Genomic DNA, 17,088 nt, shown 5'->3' on the forward strand with positions numbered 1-17,088 from the left:
AACAGCCGACACTATGCTGATCTGAAGCCAGGAGCCAGGTGCTTCTTCCTGGTCTCCCATGCAGGTACAGGGACCCAAGCACTTGGGCCATCCTCCACTGCACTCCCGGGCCACAACAGAGAGCTGGACTGGAAGAGGGCAGCCAGGACTAGAACCTGGCGCCCATATGGGATGCCAGCATTGCAGGCGGAGGATTAACCAAGTGAGCCACGGTGCCAGCCAAAAGTAACAATTTAAAAAAAGTGCCAAACTTACAGATTGCAAAAAGACACTTTAAGGCATTAACTTTCTTTTATAGGACTATGCATTATACTGTGCGTATTTTCATATTCTAGTTTACTATTTAAACTTCTACCTCTTTTATTCTTATCAATTAAGAAAATCTATTGTTTACATTTTACTGGTCTATTTGTCAAAAGAAACAGCTTGATACTGGCATAAAAACCATGCATAAATCAATGGAGCAGAACAGAAAAAGCCCAGAAATGAATCCACATGCATATAACCAACTGATTTTTTACAAAAATGCTCAAACCATCTATTGCAGTAAGGATAGTCTCTTCAACAAATGTTGCTGGCAGATCAATGGATAAAGCAAATGTGGTATATATAAACAATTGAATATTATTCAACTATAAAAATGAACAAAATTCTACCATTTACAGTAAAATAGATGCAACTAGAGGACATCTTATTGAGTGAAGTGGCATAGGAGGTAAAGCCACCGCCAGCAGTACCAGCATCCTGTATGGGTGCCAGTTCAGGTCCCAGTTGCTCCACTTCTGATCCAGCTCTTTGCTACGGCCTGGAAAAGCAGTAGAAGATGACCCAAATCCTTGGGCCTCTGCACCCACGTGGGAGACCCAGAGGAAGCTCCTGGCTCCTGGCTTCAGACCTGCACATTTCCGGCCTTTGCAGCCACCTGGGGAGTGAGCCAGTGGATGGAAAACCTCTCTCTCTCTTCCTCTCTCTCTCTCTCTCTCTCTCTCTGCCTCTCCTTCTCTCTGTGTGTAACTCTGACTTTCAAATAAATAAATATTTAAGCAAAAATAAAAATATGTGGTTCCCAGAAAAATACTGCATGTTCTCCCATATATGTGGGAGCTAAAATTAAAAAAAAAAAAAACCAGAAATGTCTGTGTGTATCTGTATTGCTGAAATTTAGGCTTTTTTTAAGGTTTGTATTTACTTGAGAGGTAGAGTTAAAGAAAGTGAGAGGGAGAGACAGAGAGAAATGTCTTCCATCTACTGGTTCACTCCCCAGGTGGCTGCAACATCTGGAACTGAGCTGATCCAACACCAGGGGCCAGGAGCTTCTGGGTTTCCCACATGGGTGCAGGGGTCCAAGCACTTGGACCATTTTCTACTGCTTTCCCAGGCCACAGCAGAGCTGGATCAGAAGAGAAGCAGCTGGGACGTGAACTGGCACCCATATGGGATGCCGGCACTGCAGGCGCACCAGCCCTGCAGATTAGTTGTTTTTTTTTTTTTTTTTTTTTTTTTTTTTTTTTTTTGACAGGCAGAGTGGACAGTGAGAGAGAGAGACAGAGAGAAAGGTCTTCCTTTTGCCATTGGTTCACCCTCCAATGGCCGCCACGGCTGGCGCGCTGCGGCCGGCGCACCGCGCTGATACGATGGCAGGAGCCAGGAGCCAGGAGCCAGGTGCTTTTCCTGGTCTCCCATGGGGTGCAGGGCCCAAGCACCTGGGCCATCCTCCACTGCACTCCCTGGCCACAGCAGAGAGCTGGCCTGGAAGAGGGGCAACTGGGACAGAATCCGGCACCCCGACCGGGACTAGAACCAGGTGTGCCGGCGCCGCTAGGCGGAGGATTAGCCTAGTGAGCCACGGCGCCGGCCTGCAGATTAGTTTTGTAACTTTGTTTTATACCTTTGTCAAACCAATAGTTAAGAATTTTATACTACTGTAGTTTTCATGATCTGTGATTACTTTGTAACTTACTATATATGGATAAAATGGTCATTTTTCTATTCAATTAATGTATATTGCCATTGTCTATATTCACACTAAACAAGGGTCTGTTTGCTTTTTATTTGTTAAACTTATTCTGTGAAGTAGTAAGCCTTTTTTCTGTAATGAAATTTCAAAATATGTTATCTCAAAAACTAAAATGGAGAAAGGAAGAGGGTGGGAGAGAAATAGGAGGAGAGAGGAAGGGAATATTATTATGTTCTTAGTACAGTATCTACAAATTACATTGAATACTTGGACAGTGTATCCTTCTCTGAGTTTAGGAAGTTTTCCATCATTACCTCTGAATATTCTTTCAAGTCCTTGGACTTTCTTTTTTTATTTTTTATTTTTTGTGTTTTTTAAGAAAGCTTTTATTTAATGAATACGAATGTCATAGGTACAGCTTTAGGAATCTAGTGGTTCTCCTCTCCCTCCCATATTAAGGACCTCTTAACCCCCAATAACTCAGGTATTGGTCATTTACTGTCTCTACATTCCCATAAGCTTTATTCATTCCTCAACTCTTTTTTCCTCCTCCAACTGCTTATTTTAATGTCCTCTATTTTCAAGTTCACTAATTCTTTCCTCTATTTTATCTCCATACAACCCTACACACAGAAATACTTGATAAAAATACAAAGTACTCATGGATAAAAAGTCATGCTCAAAACCAGCAGGGGGAAATGCATAGGTTCAAGAGAAACCACAGGCCTGGATCTGTAGTCACAACATTCTCTGGTTCAAAGACCCATGGGCCTCCTTACAGAATCAACTGAAAGGACCATGCAAAGAAGCTTCCAAAGCCCAGGGAAGCAAGACTCCCACACTAAGCAATCATCACTGAAGATTAACTCACAATGGTTACAAAACACCCAAGGAAATGAACCATCACCTAGAGAGAGGAGCAGCAAACACCCTTGCAGGAAAATGTGTAACCAAGATATACTGCTAGAAAAAAATTAAGTAAGTCCAAATGTTCACAGACATAACAGAAGGAACAAAATAAAGGAGACAAAAAGAAAACTGTACCAATAGTAAACAGGGACAGAAAAATTTTAGAAATGAAAATTTGAGCCACATGCTAGTTCTTAGACACAGCAAAATTATAATGACAAGAACTGTTGAAGATAAATGGGAAAAATGGCATACTAGGCCTATATAGTCAACCAAAAGTAAAAAGCTCTTTAATGTAAATGTAAGGGAAAGGCATTAATATAAAAATAAAAAGAACAGGGGGCTAGTGCTGTGGCATAGCGGGTAAAGCTGCTGCAAGCAGTACCAGCATCCCATATGGGCACCAGTTTAAGTCCTCAATACTCCATTTCCAATCCAGCTCTCTGCTATGGCCTGCGAACACAGTAGAAGATGGTCCAAGTCCTTGGGCCCATGCACTCGAGTGGGAGACCCAGAAGAAGCTCCTGGCTCCTGGCTTCGGCCAGAACTCATGCAGACTAAAGTTGAGAGACAAGAACTCAATTCAGGTCTCCCTTGTGGGTGGCAGGGACACAAAGAACTTGGGTCATCACCTTTTGCTTCCCAGGCGTGCATTAACAGGAAGGTGGAATTGGAAATAGAGCTGAGACTAACATAGACACCTATGGTATGGGATGCAACCTTCCCAAGGGTCAGTTTAACTGCTATGCCAGCTGCCTGCACCCAGAGTGCTTTTTAGATCGTGTGGTCAGAGGAAGAAATCAGTTGACATTTTGGTGGAGACTTGAATGAACCAAGGAGGGAAATTATTAAAAGAATCTGAGGGGAAAATAAAAGGCATTCTAGACAGAGAAAAAAAGCAATCAACACTTCAGAGCAAGAAATGAGCTTTCTATACTCAGGAAGAGCAAGAATGAAAAGGTGGATGAAGGGAAGTAAGGGAGGGAAGAATCAGAGAAATGGGTGCAAGGCTCAGGCAGAAGACAGCACAATGTCAGCCTTGACTGTGGTAAAATGTTTACATTGCTTCCTTCCAATGAGATGCAACCATCATGACTGATGATGAATGTACCATTGATCTGAAATACAGTGTGAAATACACTGAAATACAGTGTATGCGGCCAAAATGGAAACTATTACAGGGAGATTAGAGAATTTCTTGGTGATGATGAGAGACTTCAGTATTCCTCTCTCAGAAACTACAACTATTGAGCAAAAGTTTTCAAACATAGAGAGGATCAACAAAATCAATGAGATTAACTGCTCCCAAATCACAACACAAGTAAATGGAAGGTAAGTGTTTTGAGAGTAAAGTCAGCCACAACCAAAGTTAGACTGTAAACAGATACGGGGAAGAATGAATAGTTAAGAGGTACCACCAAGGACTGAGAGGAAGAGCAAGACAGACAGAACTGTCAAAAATGCAAGGGAGGAATATACAGAATGCAGAGGTTGGCCCAAACAGCAGGGAAAGGAATGGAATTTTAGCCTGAGAGATTAAGGGGATTGCCAGTGGAGACCCAGTTGAGGATGGAAAGAATGAATTCCCAGAAGATGCCACTTAATGACTTCACAGGACAGAAGTGACAAGCACCTGAATTAACAGGCCAGTTGGAGAGGAGGGCCACACTGAGGCACATTTTGAAAGCAGGCAACCAAGGATGCTGTAAGGAAAGAGAGGGCACATGAGAACTGTGAGGTTTCATCTGTTTTTTTTTTTTTTTTTAAGATTCATTTATTTCAAAGTTAGAGTTACACAGAGAGAGAAGGGGAGGGAGGGAGAGAGAGAGAGAGCCAGAGGGAGAAAAAGAGAGAGAGAATCTATCCTCCATCCACTGGCCACAAAGGCTGGAGCTGTGCCGATCTGATCTAAAGCCAGGAGACAGGAGCTTCCTCCGGGTCTTCCCACATGGGTACAGGTGCCCGAGGACTTGGGCCATCTTCTACTGCTTTCCCAGGGCATAGCAGAGAGCTTGATCAGAAGTGGAGCAGCCAGGACAGGAACCAGCACCCATAAGGGATGCCAGCACTGCAGGCGGCGGCTTTACCCTCTATGCCACAGCACGGGCCCACTGGGAGGATTTGAATCAGACATGGGGAGAATGTCACCTGTGACTATAAAGAATCCAGGAAGGAGTTAATTGGAGAGGCAAAGTAGATTTTCTTTTGGATTTCCAGGAAGAAGTAAGGGTGGGACACTTAAATGGCAATGTAACAGAATGTGGATTTACATGTTAAGTTAGCAACACAGTGAGGAAGGCTGCCTGGACTTAAGGAAGGACAGTTTGCAGTAATAACACTTGAGTATTTGGGGATCATGGCATCTGATAAAAGCACCTCTTCGGTGAAAAATGATTATTTGGAAAAAAAAAACCACTGTATTTTCCATGACATTTTAGGATATTCACAGACGTTGGGTTTCCTGTGTTAAGATGCTGACTAATAGAGGACACGGATAGAGCTTTGAGTACGATCCAGAGTTAGGCAAAAGGAGAAAAGCCTTCCAAGAAAACTACAGCACAGGAGAGAAGATATGCCAGAAGGTCGGCACGCTGGAAACCAAATCAGGACGGTGCTGCTTCCCAGAATAATGCATAACGAACACAATAAGACCCATGAGACAGGAGAGGCAGTTAGAGCTAAGAAATCTCTGGACAGAGAGGTCTCAAAGGCCAGGTGTTCTAACTCTGACCTTTTTACAAATATACATCCCACCCAAGTGAAGCAATGCCCAGCCTCTGCACAATCCCTGTCTTCACTGGAGAGAAACTACCCGAAGTACAGACTGTTCTTGCACCAACTCTGCGTGGGAAACAAGTGAACTTGGAAACTAAGAGGCACTGTTCCTTTCATTCCACCTCACTCACCAAAGGATGGTGTTTCTAAGATTTTAACTTAGATCTCAGACAGAAATAGAAGAACAGGATCAACATTAAGAAGACATTTTGGGGCTTGCGCTGTGGCGCAGCGAGTTAACGCCCTGGCCTGAAGTGCCGGCATCCCATATGGGTGCCGGTTCTAGTCCCGGCTGCTCCTCTTCTGATCCAGCTCTCTGCTATGGCCTGGGAAAGCAGTAGAAGATGGCCCAAGTGCTTGGGCACCTGCACCTGCAGTGGAGACCCAGAGGAAGCTCCTGGCTCCTGATCAGCACAGCTCCGGCCATTACGGCCAACTGGGGAGTGAAACAGAGGATAGAAGACCTCTCTCTATCTCTCTGCCTCTCCTCTCTCTGTAACTCTTTCAAAGAAATAAATAAATCTTTTTAAAAAAAGACATTTCATTAATAAAAATTATGAAGTAGGATAACCTTCTATTGAAAGGACAACTAGTCTGCATAAGCGATTTTACAAAACGACAACAGTGGGCTTGATCTGACATCCTTCCAAGGCATAAGCTGTCAGTTCCGTGCTGAGTATATATTTTTTAAAATCCCCAGGTATAAAAATTCTTCATATGATACTGCGTTACTAGTACAATGTTAATATGGCATAACGTTATTTTCTTGATCCATTGCAAAAACACTTGAGTCCTTGTAAAAGTTTCAAAAGTTAGGACTACAGAACCTGGATACAAACGTCAACGGAAACTGCATGGGATTCTGCGGCAGTCCCCACGCCACACCTAAGCTTTTCAAGCTCTCCTTGTCCCAGGGTCCTCCCAGCACGCAGGCAGAACCGACCCAGGACTGGAAGCACGGCGACTCCCTGATTCCTGCAGCTTCGCCTTTGAAAGCGCTCACACTTCAACCCACCTAAATCGCTTAAGGCAGGGACAGAGTCGATTGTGGGCGGAGCCAAAAAGAAATCGCTGATGAATAAAAACACCAAGCAGCAGAAGCACAGGCGCACACAGACGCGGCTGAGAGTGATGGAGAACAGGGAAACCGCTCTGACGGCGACTCCAGGAGGGACTGGGCTGGGAGGGCCAGCGCTGGCGCAGGAGCCACGGGGCGCAGCATGAGGAACCCGGACAGCCTGCGCGTCTCGGGCAGCGACAGCCCCCGTGAAGAGAGCCGACGGACTGCGCACCCATCCGCCCCAGACTCGCAAGCTCGGTCCCGGGACCTCCCCCACGCCAGACACTTCTCCACCCCACCGTCTTATTCTGGAAGTGGCCCCAGACAGGCGCCCAGAACAACCAGCTGGCCTCCCATCATCCCGCTCCTGTCCTCTCACGGTCACTAACCGCGATGCAGGCCGCGGTCACTGGTGGCAGCGGCGGTCGACTCTTCCAGGCACTGACGTCCTCCCCAGCTGGCCCGCATCAGCTGAGCTTCCCACACAAACCTGGGCGCTGGAGCCAGGGCACCATCCACTCGGCCCCGCCCCGCCCGCAGCGGAAGTGACGCACGGCCCTCCGGGAGGTGGACAGCAGGGTCCCCCACGCTGCTGTCCCGGTTCCTAGCGACACCTCGCCCAGCCTCTCCTGGGCATGGCCATCCGGACCAAATGTGGCACGAAAGCCCTCTCACACCTTTTAGCGTGTCGGAAGTTAGCACAGACTGTCACAAGTGGCTTCACACTTAATACTCTTTGCTTAAATTACTTCCGACGTTTTATGTGGACCAGATCAGCCAGCCCCGCGTGTTTCTGAAAAGCTCTGAGCTAAGACTGATTGTTCACATTTTTCAGTGGTTAAAAAAGGGGAGGGGGGGAGTATGTTTGGGGATACGTGGCGATGACATGACATTCAGACTTCAGTATGGCCAAGAAAAGGTTTTATTACAACACAGCCATGCCATTCCTTTGCATGTTGTTAAGGGCAGCTTTTCAGCTACAGCGGTGAATTTAGAGAGTTGCAACAGCTTCTCTATTTAAGTGACCTTGCAATTATGTTGAAGTGAGGAAAGTAGAAAAGTAATTTTAGCTAGTCTTCATCTTCAAGATTATACCAGCATTCCACAACTTCTCCTGAGTGTCAAAACATCAGACACCCCCCACCACCACGCGCACGCGCACCCGTGCGATTTCTGTGAAGTCCTCAAGGCAGGGAAATGTATGAGTTTCCAAACATCGTGGGTGCTAGACTGTCAGTACAAGTTTTTTGAAATCGAGGCTGGGGAGCCAGCTTGCTAGGGTCTTGTGGCACAAGTGGCTGAATTGTGTACATCATAATGCCTGGCAAACCCCCTCAGTGTCTAAGCCGGCCAAATGAAAGATGTGTGGCCAAATTACACCTTAAAGGAGATCTTGAGAGAGAGATTTCTCTCCGTAAAGAAAAAAGTGCTTCTGACCCCTGTTAAAATGGCAAAGGAACCCAATTCGGAAGTGTTGGAACAGATGGCAAGACTACCACCACAGGGGATGGCGATCAGCCTCAGATCCAATACAACAAAGACAAGCTGGGATTCACAGTCCATCAGCACAGCAAGTGCTCAGTAGGTAGAAAGCTACTAACGTGACATCCGTGGTGCGGGACATTCTTGATAAACCAACGCAAAACGATTCTTGCTGAAAGCATATGCATGCGATTTCTTATCAAGGGTGGGAGATTCTTTCTAAAATGACTTGGCAGGATTCCTGCAAAAACTGGACTTTAAGAAGGTTTACTTTGATTTTACTTTTTTTCTAGAAACCTTTTATTTAAGAAACACAAACTATGCATTTCATTCATATAATACTGGGCCAAAGTGGGTAAGAAGACTCTCAGAGGAGCATAACCAAAGTGTGGGCAAGAAGAGGCCAAATCATAGCATTACCCCTTGGTTTCCTTCATTCTCTAATTTATCCAGATTTTCCTCCGATGTCAAAGATTTTCAAGTAACTCTCAATATTTCCTTAGCTTCCCCTTCCCCTTTCTTCCCCACAACCACACATTGAATTACGTGTGAAGTCCCTGTGATGTGCCTTACTGCAGAATCTCTCTCATCTTTGCACTACTTTGTCATTGCCACTGCTGTAGTTTAGGCTGGTTTTCCAGCCTGTAGCTAACCTCCCACCTGGTTAGTCTCCCCTGTGCGGCCAACATAATCTTTGGAAATTACAAGTCATTCATGTGTTTTCCCTGATCAAAAAGCTTTTGCTGTTGCTTCCTTCCCATAGAATCAGCAATATGGCCTGACAGGCTCTGACCCTGCTGACCTCCTGGGTCCTTGCCCCTCATTCTTCACCTTCCACTCAGACTTGCTCTTCCCCAAGTACCCTGTGCTTTTCACACTTGTTTCTTTAGTTCATGCTGCTGGCTTAGCTTTCCTTCCACCCTACCCCCATGGAGATTTATCTATCCTTCCACCAGGAAAATCTTCCTTGCTACTTCACAGCGTACATTATTCCTTCCACCTGTGCTCACCTCGCCTTTTGCCCTTGCTGCACAATATTATAATTTATTTGCTTATATGTCTCCCAGTTTCCTGCAGGCATGGAATGTAATGGGACTATATGTGTATCTTTAGGGTCTAGCATAATACCCAAAAAACAGTAGACTCTCTGAAAGTCTGTACTATTCATTAATTTTATTCTGATTAATAGTTGGGTAAAATGGGAAATTAAACTCCTTTGTGGTTCTTTTCATGTTGGAAAATAATTTTATTTAATTTCAAACAAAATGAATCCAATAGTGTGCAGAATAGATTATCTTGCATATAAATAGACAATGCCTTCAGGAAAATATCTATATTTGAATGGCTTTTTACAGTCGATGTTTGACACTATATTCTTCGGTAACTAGGTAAAATAGGCATCTGCATTGCTCCTGTATCATTTATAATTGTTTACATTTATATTACATTTATAGGGTTTACTGGTTTCCTTATCTATTTTAGATCTTTCCTTCTTCTATATCCATAGTTAATCCCTCATTCTAGGAACCTTTATGACCTGATTCATAATGTCTAAGAATTTCCAGTCTCTTTATTTTTAAAACAAAAACCTTGATGCTATATGCAAAATAAATATAATCATGTTAGTGTAAGCTAATTCTCTAAAATTCTAGAGAAATAGTCACTGTGGTGGGCAGAATAATGGCCACCTAAAAAATGCCTTGCCTAATCCTTGGACGTGTGAGTGTGGTAAGTGACACTGCCACTGCAATGCGCTGGCAGAGGTCACTTGGGGGTGAACCAACAGAAAAAAGAAGACCTTTCTCTCTCTCTCTCTCTCTCTCTCTCTCTCTCTCTCTCTCTCTCTCTCTCTCACTGTCTAACTCTGCTTATCAATAAATAAATAAATAAATAAATAATTTTTAAAAAAGGTTTTATGGAGGTTTAAATGAAATAGTTGTGGGGAGCAACTGGGAGCAACTCGGACTAGACTAAGTTACTAGAATTAAGACTTATTCTATGCATCTGCTTTCCCACAATATGGCTCTGAGAAGGGAAACAGCTTCTACACAGCTGCCTCCAGTTCAACCAATAAACTGTGGGACCTGCTCCTGATTGGAGGAGAGCAGCATACTCGGCGTGTGGGTAGCAGAGTTGGGATTGGCGGAAGAGGACTATAAAGGAGGAGAGAGAGGGCATGCACCAGGAACATCTAAGGGGAACACCTGTGCAGCCCCCGAGAGAGCCGGCCGGCGGTGTGCCGCTCCCCCGCGGAAGTGGGGAATGTGGCAGGGGGAACTGCCCTTCCACGGAGGTGGAAGGGACAGTAGCCAACCCGGGAAGAACCAGCAGCAAACCTGGGGAGGGCCGAGCAGACGAAAGAACAGCGCAGGGTCCTGTGTCGTTCCTCCACGAAGACGGGGAGCGACAATAGTATATGCAAAACGCCCACTACTTGGGGCTGGAGCCACGGTGCATGAGGTTAATCCTCTTCCTGTGGTGCTGGCATCCCATATGGGCGCCGGTTCTAGTCCCGGCTGCTCCTCTTCTAATCCAGCTCTCTGCTATGGCCTGGGAAAGCAGTAGAAGATGGCCCAAGTCCTTGGGCCCCTGCAGCCTCATGGAAGACCAAGAAGAAGCACCTGACTTCTGGCTTCAGATTGGCACAACTCCGGCCGTTTCGGGCATCTGGGGAGTGAACCACCAGAAGGAAGACCTTTCTCTCTGTCTCTCCCTCTCACTCTCTGTAACTCTACCTCTCAAATAAAGATAGGATAGAGACAAATCTTAAAAAAAAAAAAAAACAACTGCCCACTACTACTATTAAAAGTACACATTTAACAACCTGATCATCATGGTATGAATATACCATGATATATATATATATATATGTATATATATATATATATATGTATATATATATATATATATACATAAAACATATGTAGTCCTAGCCAGCTACATAAATGTAAACACACCATCATTTGTTATCAGATTTTTCCTTCTATTTGCACCAACATTATCAACACTAAATTAGGAATTTACATTAGATGAGACTAAGGGGTTTCAAAGCCCTAGCAAGTATGCTAGACGGACTTCCTGACAAATAAGGACTATAAGATTCCTTTAAAAAAAGATTTATTTATTTATTTTAAAGGCAGAGCTAGAGAGAGAGAGAGATCTTCCATCCTCTGGTTCATCCCTCAAATGGCTGCAATGGCCAGGGTTGGGTCAGGCCAAAGCCAGGAGCCTGGAACTCCATCCAAGTCTCCCATGTAGATGGCAGGGGCCCAAACACTCGGGCCATCCCCTGATGCTTTTCCAGGAGCATTACCAGGGAGCTGGATTGGAACTGGAGCAGCTGGGACTTGAACCTGCATTCATGGCATGCAGTATTGCAGGTGTCAGCTTCATTTCCTCCACCACAATGCCAGCTCAAGGACTCTAAGATTCTATGTTACATCAACTGAATACAAATAAATCATTTCAATTTGGTTAATGCTACTGAAATCAAATTAATAGAGCTGAAAAGAAGTTCACAGAATTTTCAGTGATAGTATTTTAAGTAAGAGGCTAGTCTGAACCAATATAGAATGCTAAGTTTAGTTTTTTTTTTTTTAAATTCACACTTATGATTGGCAGGTGCCACAGCACTGTGGTGGACATGCACAGCCATGAAGAGGTCTCTGACGCCGCCCCTCTTCAGTTTGCTCCAAGCACAGACATGGTTTTTTGAAACTTATCAGCAAGGCCTTGCACAGCAAAAATATCAAGCCATTGTTGAGCAGCTACTTGGCAGCAAAAGCAGAAACAAAAACAAAAACAAAACCCACATCCTTGACGAAGCTTTCCGAGTTGTTCTAGAAGAAGAAATTATAAAAGCAGTCATCATGTGAAAATGTTTCAGCTAACATTTTCATTATTGGGGGAGAAACTGAAGGTATTGGCATCACATCTATACCTTTTGCATTGTTGGGAGATGTTTTATATTGCCATTCTTTGGATCACTGTGACACAATATTCCCTTTTGTGAAAAATAAATGTTGCTACTTGAAAATTAAAAGCATTCTATTCTGGGAAAAATTATCTACTGTGCATGTGTGATGAGCGCCTAAGAAGATGATCTAAATCCCAGAATACAGTCTTCTGTGGGCGAATGCAACTGTTTAAGACAAGCTTTTCCCTTTACCTGAGAAACCAGGTCTCGCAGAGTCAGCTTAACCTGGACAGTGTCACTGTTTTCAGTACCAATGAGCAGGAAAGCACCTTGGGTCAGAAGTCCGTGGAGGACAGAGAAAAAGGAATGGATGTAGAAGAAGGGGAAATGAGATGATGAAGCTCCGACAACTTGCTCCATTCCAAATATTACAACCTTTCTCAAAAATTCCAGTCACTTCAGAAACCCCGTGCAATGCTGACTGGGACTCCAGGAACTCCTGGAAAGGAAAGGAAGAAGCATGGATGGTATAACCACCCAGGAGCCCAGACAGACAGGAGAAACATATATTACATAACCTTCAAACGTTGTATGTTTAGGACATTCTGCCCGCTCCAGGTTGAGCACACTTCTAACTTCCCTCCATGACATGAACTCCAAGTTAGGCCACTGCTGATAGGTTCCTGGCCAAACCAATCACATTCAGGCTCTGCTGACTCACTGATTGATTCACACAGAAATCCTCATTAGCATATACCTTAACCAACTGGGTAAACTTCCTCATTTGGAGACATAAACATCCTAAGTCAGGCATTCCTGGCTGGCACACTTCTGGGATAGTTGCTGTTTCGCTGGGAGCTCTCGCTGCCTATTTCAATGAACTTCCTTTGTTTTGCTCAGTCTTCCTTGTCCATGTGCCTCCTACTCCATGGTTATGAAACAGAGAACCTAGCAGGGAAGAGGAGCTGCCATGCACCTCGACTAACCTGGCAGAGAGGAGAAGCTGTGAACCAAAGGAAGAGGAGAGGTTATAACACACAGAGCTGCCACACAAGGAACTGCAACATGGGAGCTGGGCTATTTCTAAAGGATCGGGCAAAAGAAGAACTGGGAAGACCTCAGCAATTGGAACCACACACTCCTCCTGCCGGCACTCCTGCCAACACTGTAGGAGACGATTTCATGGAAAACTTGTCTTAAGTATTCTGAAGGGAGTTAGAACAATTTTTAAAAGTTCTAAATCAGGTGATATTCAGACCTCAAGGAAAAAGATGGAAGCCTTAAAACAGGAGGAGAACATGTGTATTTTGCAAAATTTTTAAAGTAAAAGTGAAGGAACAGTTAAAAGTCATAGACTGAGAAATTCTAACATCTTTCTAACAGGTTTTCCGTGGAACAAAATGGAGAATAGAAAGTGTACTGAAAATAACTGAAGGAAGTACCCGTCCCTCAAAGTGTGGGTCAGCTAACCAAGCAGAATAAAGAAAGATAAATCCACACTTTGGTACTTCAAGCTGTGCCTGTGGTGATACAGAGGGGGAAAAAATAAAAAATAATAAATAAATAAAACCAGAAAAACCTAAAAAGACACCAGAGGAAAACAGTCACACATATACAGGGAAGGAACAGCTATATGACAGGTAGCAGATTTGTGACAATTAACAACCATCAATATGAGAAGATGCTAAAGAAGTGAGGTGCTGAGGGGGAAAAAAATCCAACGATTAGCAACTGTCAGTCTAGAATTTCACACCCAGATAAATTCTCTCAGGACTCTGGGTCAAAGAAAGGCATTTATACTCAAAGACTGGGAAGACTTATTTCTCAAAGACCCTCATGTTGAAAAAAATACTGAATTTTCTTCAGGAAGAAGGAACTTGAACCTTTAAGAAAGGAGTGGAATACAGAAAGCAATGGTGAGCACAAAAATTGAAGAATATGAGAATGAATTTCCTATAAACACACGGCATTGACAAACACTGACTGTACGCCACAGTGAGCTAGGAAGTCCGTCCTTCGAAGGGATTGTTGACTCACAGAAGAGGCAGGTGTTCACACTCACTACAACACAAGGAGAAATAAATGTGTTCAATAACAACAGAACTAGCAGAGTCTGTGAGAGTTGAAGGAGGCAGTGATCCAGTCTATACAGACATTAGGGATAGGGTTTAGCAAAAACAAATATTGCAGAGGGGCGGCGCCGGCCCTGTGTGGCGGCCTGAGGGCGGGAGGAGGGTGGCGCTGGAGGCGGGGGAGGCGCTGGAGGGGTTGGTGGTTGTACTTGCGATCGCAACTGTCGCTGGGCGACGCCTTCAAGGTGTCCACGCCCCGCAGCACGGAGCTCTGGAGTTTCCTCTGCAGCCCCAAGCACCAGTTGTCCCTGCACATCCTGCGCAGCAAGGAAGACCACAGCTACTCTCTGCCGGTCCCGGTGCCCGACCCGCCAGTGCCGCCCGGCTCCGCGCGCAGCGGCCAGGAGGAGGCGCCGCGGAGCCCGGGCGGCCGCCGCCGGAGGAGGAAGCCGCCGCAGCGGCTGCTGAGGAGACCTCGCCTGCCAAGCCCGCGGCGGCGCCCGGGCCCTGCTTCGGGGGCCGCACGCCGGGGGAGATCTGGAGGGCGGCCACCCCGACGCTGACCACCTTCCCCAGCAACCGCGTCGGCGGCCACGTGTGGGGCGACCTCAGACTGGTGGCGGCGGCGCAGCACCGGGCGCGCCAAGGCCTGCGAGGGAACCTGGAACCCGTGGGGAGGCTCCGCCGCTGCCTGGTGCCCCGGGCGTGAGGAGCGGTGCCGAGGGCGCCGCCTGCCGGCCCCGGACCCGGGCGCGGAGCTTCCGTCTGGACGAGTGGACAGGTGGCAGTGGAGTGTTTAGAAATCCGGCCAGGACCCTGTCCCTAGTGCGCGTTACACGCTAAGAAGTCGTCACCGGATGGTGTTCTCTGCCCTGCGCCCCCTGCACGCGTCGCCGCCGTCTGGGAGGGACTCCCTGGGGCACCGGGCCTGCGGAGGGGGCGACAGCTGGACCAGCAGGGAGGCCCCTCTGCTTCCTAACCCCAGACTGAGACGTCTCCAGGACTGTAGGGGCTGATCTGTTCGCTCCCTTATGGATTCTTCCTTACTGGTCTGGAAGTCCTACAAAGAAGTCACTCTTTTTTTTTTTTTTTTTTCCCCTCCAAAGGAATTTGATTTCATGCTTTCTTTTTTTAAGCTAGAATTTACTTGCTCATCATCACCTTCCTCACACACACCCCCTTATTTTTATTTATTTATTTATTTATTTGACTGACTGTCAACCCTCTTTCTGGATGAAACATGCTTTGTGATGTTGCACCAGTTTGTGCTCATGGTGTTCTGAATCCTCATTCGTTTCTGAATTTTTACCGGCTTCCAAAGCTTTGACCAAGGATGTTTTTAAAAGGTTCAAGCTTAGCCCATCTCTTAAGTGGGTTGTTTGTATTGATGTTGTGGAGTTTCTTGATCTCTTTGTAGAGTCTGGTTATTAACCCTTTATCTGTTGCATAGTTTGCAAATATTTTTTCCCATTCTGTCGGTTGTCTTCACTTTCCTGTTTCTTTTGCAGTACAGAAACTTCTCAATTTGATGCAATCCCAAATGTTAATTTTGGCTTTGACTGCCTGTGTTTCCGGGGTCTTTACCAAGAAGTCTTTGCCTGTGCCTATATCTTGCAGGGTTTCTCCAATGTTCTCTAATAATTTGATAGTGTCGGTTCGTAGATTTAGGTCTTTAATCCATGTTGAGTGGATTTTTGTGTAAGGTGTAAGGTAGGGGTCTTGCTTCATGCTTCTGCACGTGGAGATCCAGTTTTCCCAGCACCATTTATTGAATAGACTGTCCTTACTCCAAGGATTGGTTTTGGATCCTTGATCAAATATAAGTTGGTTGTAGATGTTTGGATTGATTTCTGGTGTTTATATTCTGTTCCAAATGGCCAACAGACACATGAAAAAATGTTCAGGATGACTAGCAATCAGGGAAATGCAAACCAAAACCAAAATGAGGTTTCACCTCATCCCAGTTAGAATGGCTCACAATCAGAAATCTACCAACAGATGCTGGTGAGGATGTGGGGAAAAAGGGACACTAACCCACTGTTGGTGGGAATGCAAACTGGTCAAGCCACTATGGAAGTCAGTCTGGAGATTCCTCAGAAACCTGAATATAACCCTACCATACAACCCAGCCATCCCACTCCTTGGAATTTACCAAAAGGAGCTTAAATTGGCAAACAAAAAAGCGGTCTGCACCTTAATGTTTATTGAAGCTCAATTCACAATAGCCAAGACCTGGAATCAACCTAAATGCCCATCACCGGTAGACTGGATAAAGAAATTATGGGACATGTACTCTATTGAATACTATACAGCAGTCAAAAACAATGAAATCCGATCATTTGCAACAAAATGAAGGAATCTGGAACACATCATGCTGAGTGAAATAAGCCAGTTCCAAAGGGACAAATGTCATATGTTCTCCCTGATCAGTGACAACTAACCGAGCACCAAAAAGGAAACCTGTTGAAGTGAAATGGACACTATGAGAAACAGTGACTTGATCAGCCCTTGTCCTGACTGTCGAGGAACAACTTAATACTTTATCCCTTTTAGTATTTTTTGTTCTACTTAATACTATTGGTTGAACTCTTTAATTAACACACAGTTATTCTTAGGTGTTTAAATTTAACTGAAAAGTGATCCCTGTTAAATATAAGAGTGGGAATAAGAGAGGAAGGAGTTGTACAATTTGGCACATGCTCAAGCTGAGTTGCCCCAAGTGATGGAGTTAGAAATGGGCCAGGGGATTCCAATACAATCCCATCAAGGTGGCATGTACCAATGCCATCTCACTAGTCCAAGTGATCAATTTCAGTTCACAATTGATCATAATGATAGGTCTAAGAGTCAAAGGGATCACATAAATAAGACTAGTGTCTGCTAATACTAACTGATAGAATCAAAAAGGGAGAGAACA

The 17,088-nt window shown here is 45.1% G+C and overlaps 2 long non-coding RNA genes and 1 pseudogene across 10 annotated transcripts in view; 2 read left to right on the forward strand and 1 right to left on the reverse strand.

The window, feature by feature from the left end:
- Positions 1-7,242, reverse strand: part of LOC138849019 (uncharacterized) — a 60,578-nt gene extending 53,336 nt beyond the window's left edge. For 2 of the 5 annotated variants that reach the window (XR_016230892.1, XR_016230891.1), the window contains exon 1: positions 7,091-7,230. This is a non-coding gene — a long non-coding RNA (uncharacterized LOC138849019). Of the gene's footprint in view, positions 1-7,090 lie in introns of all 5 variants that reach the window. The other 3 variants (XR_011387342.2, XR_016230893.1, XR_016230890.1) reach the window with 3 other exon arrangements.
- LOC138848879 (uncharacterized) overlaps positions 1-12,245 on the forward strand; it is a 126,768-nt gene extending 114,523 nt beyond the window's left edge. For 3 of the 4 annotated variants that reach the window (XR_016230886.1, XR_016230887.1, XR_016230889.1), the window contains one exon: positions 11,805-12,245. This is a non-coding gene — a long non-coding RNA (uncharacterized LOC138848879). Of the gene's footprint in view, positions 1-5,304; positions 7,243-11,804 lie in introns of those variants that run through there. The other variant, XR_016230888.1, reaches the window with a different exon arrangement.
- Positions 12,246-12,619: 374 nt separating this feature from the next.
- On the forward strand, positions 12,620-16,016 carry LOC149127485 (coiled-coil domain-containing protein 71L-like; annotated as a pseudogene). The gene is made up of 2 exons (XR_016231133.1): positions 12,620-12,626; positions 14,220-16,016. The product of XR_016231133.1 is annotated as a coiled-coil domain-containing protein 71L-like (transcript).
- Positions 16,017-17,088: the final 1,072 nt, after the last annotated feature.

Source organism: Oryctolagus cuniculus, chromosome 3 (genome assembly GCF_051225735.1).
Source record: "Oryctolagus cuniculus isolate XC-2025 breed Fujian yellow rabbit chromosome 3, ASM5122573v1, whole genome shotgun sequence".
NCBI classification, from domain to species: domain Eukaryota; kingdom Metazoa; phylum Chordata; class Mammalia; order Lagomorpha; family Leporidae; genus Oryctolagus; species Oryctolagus cuniculus.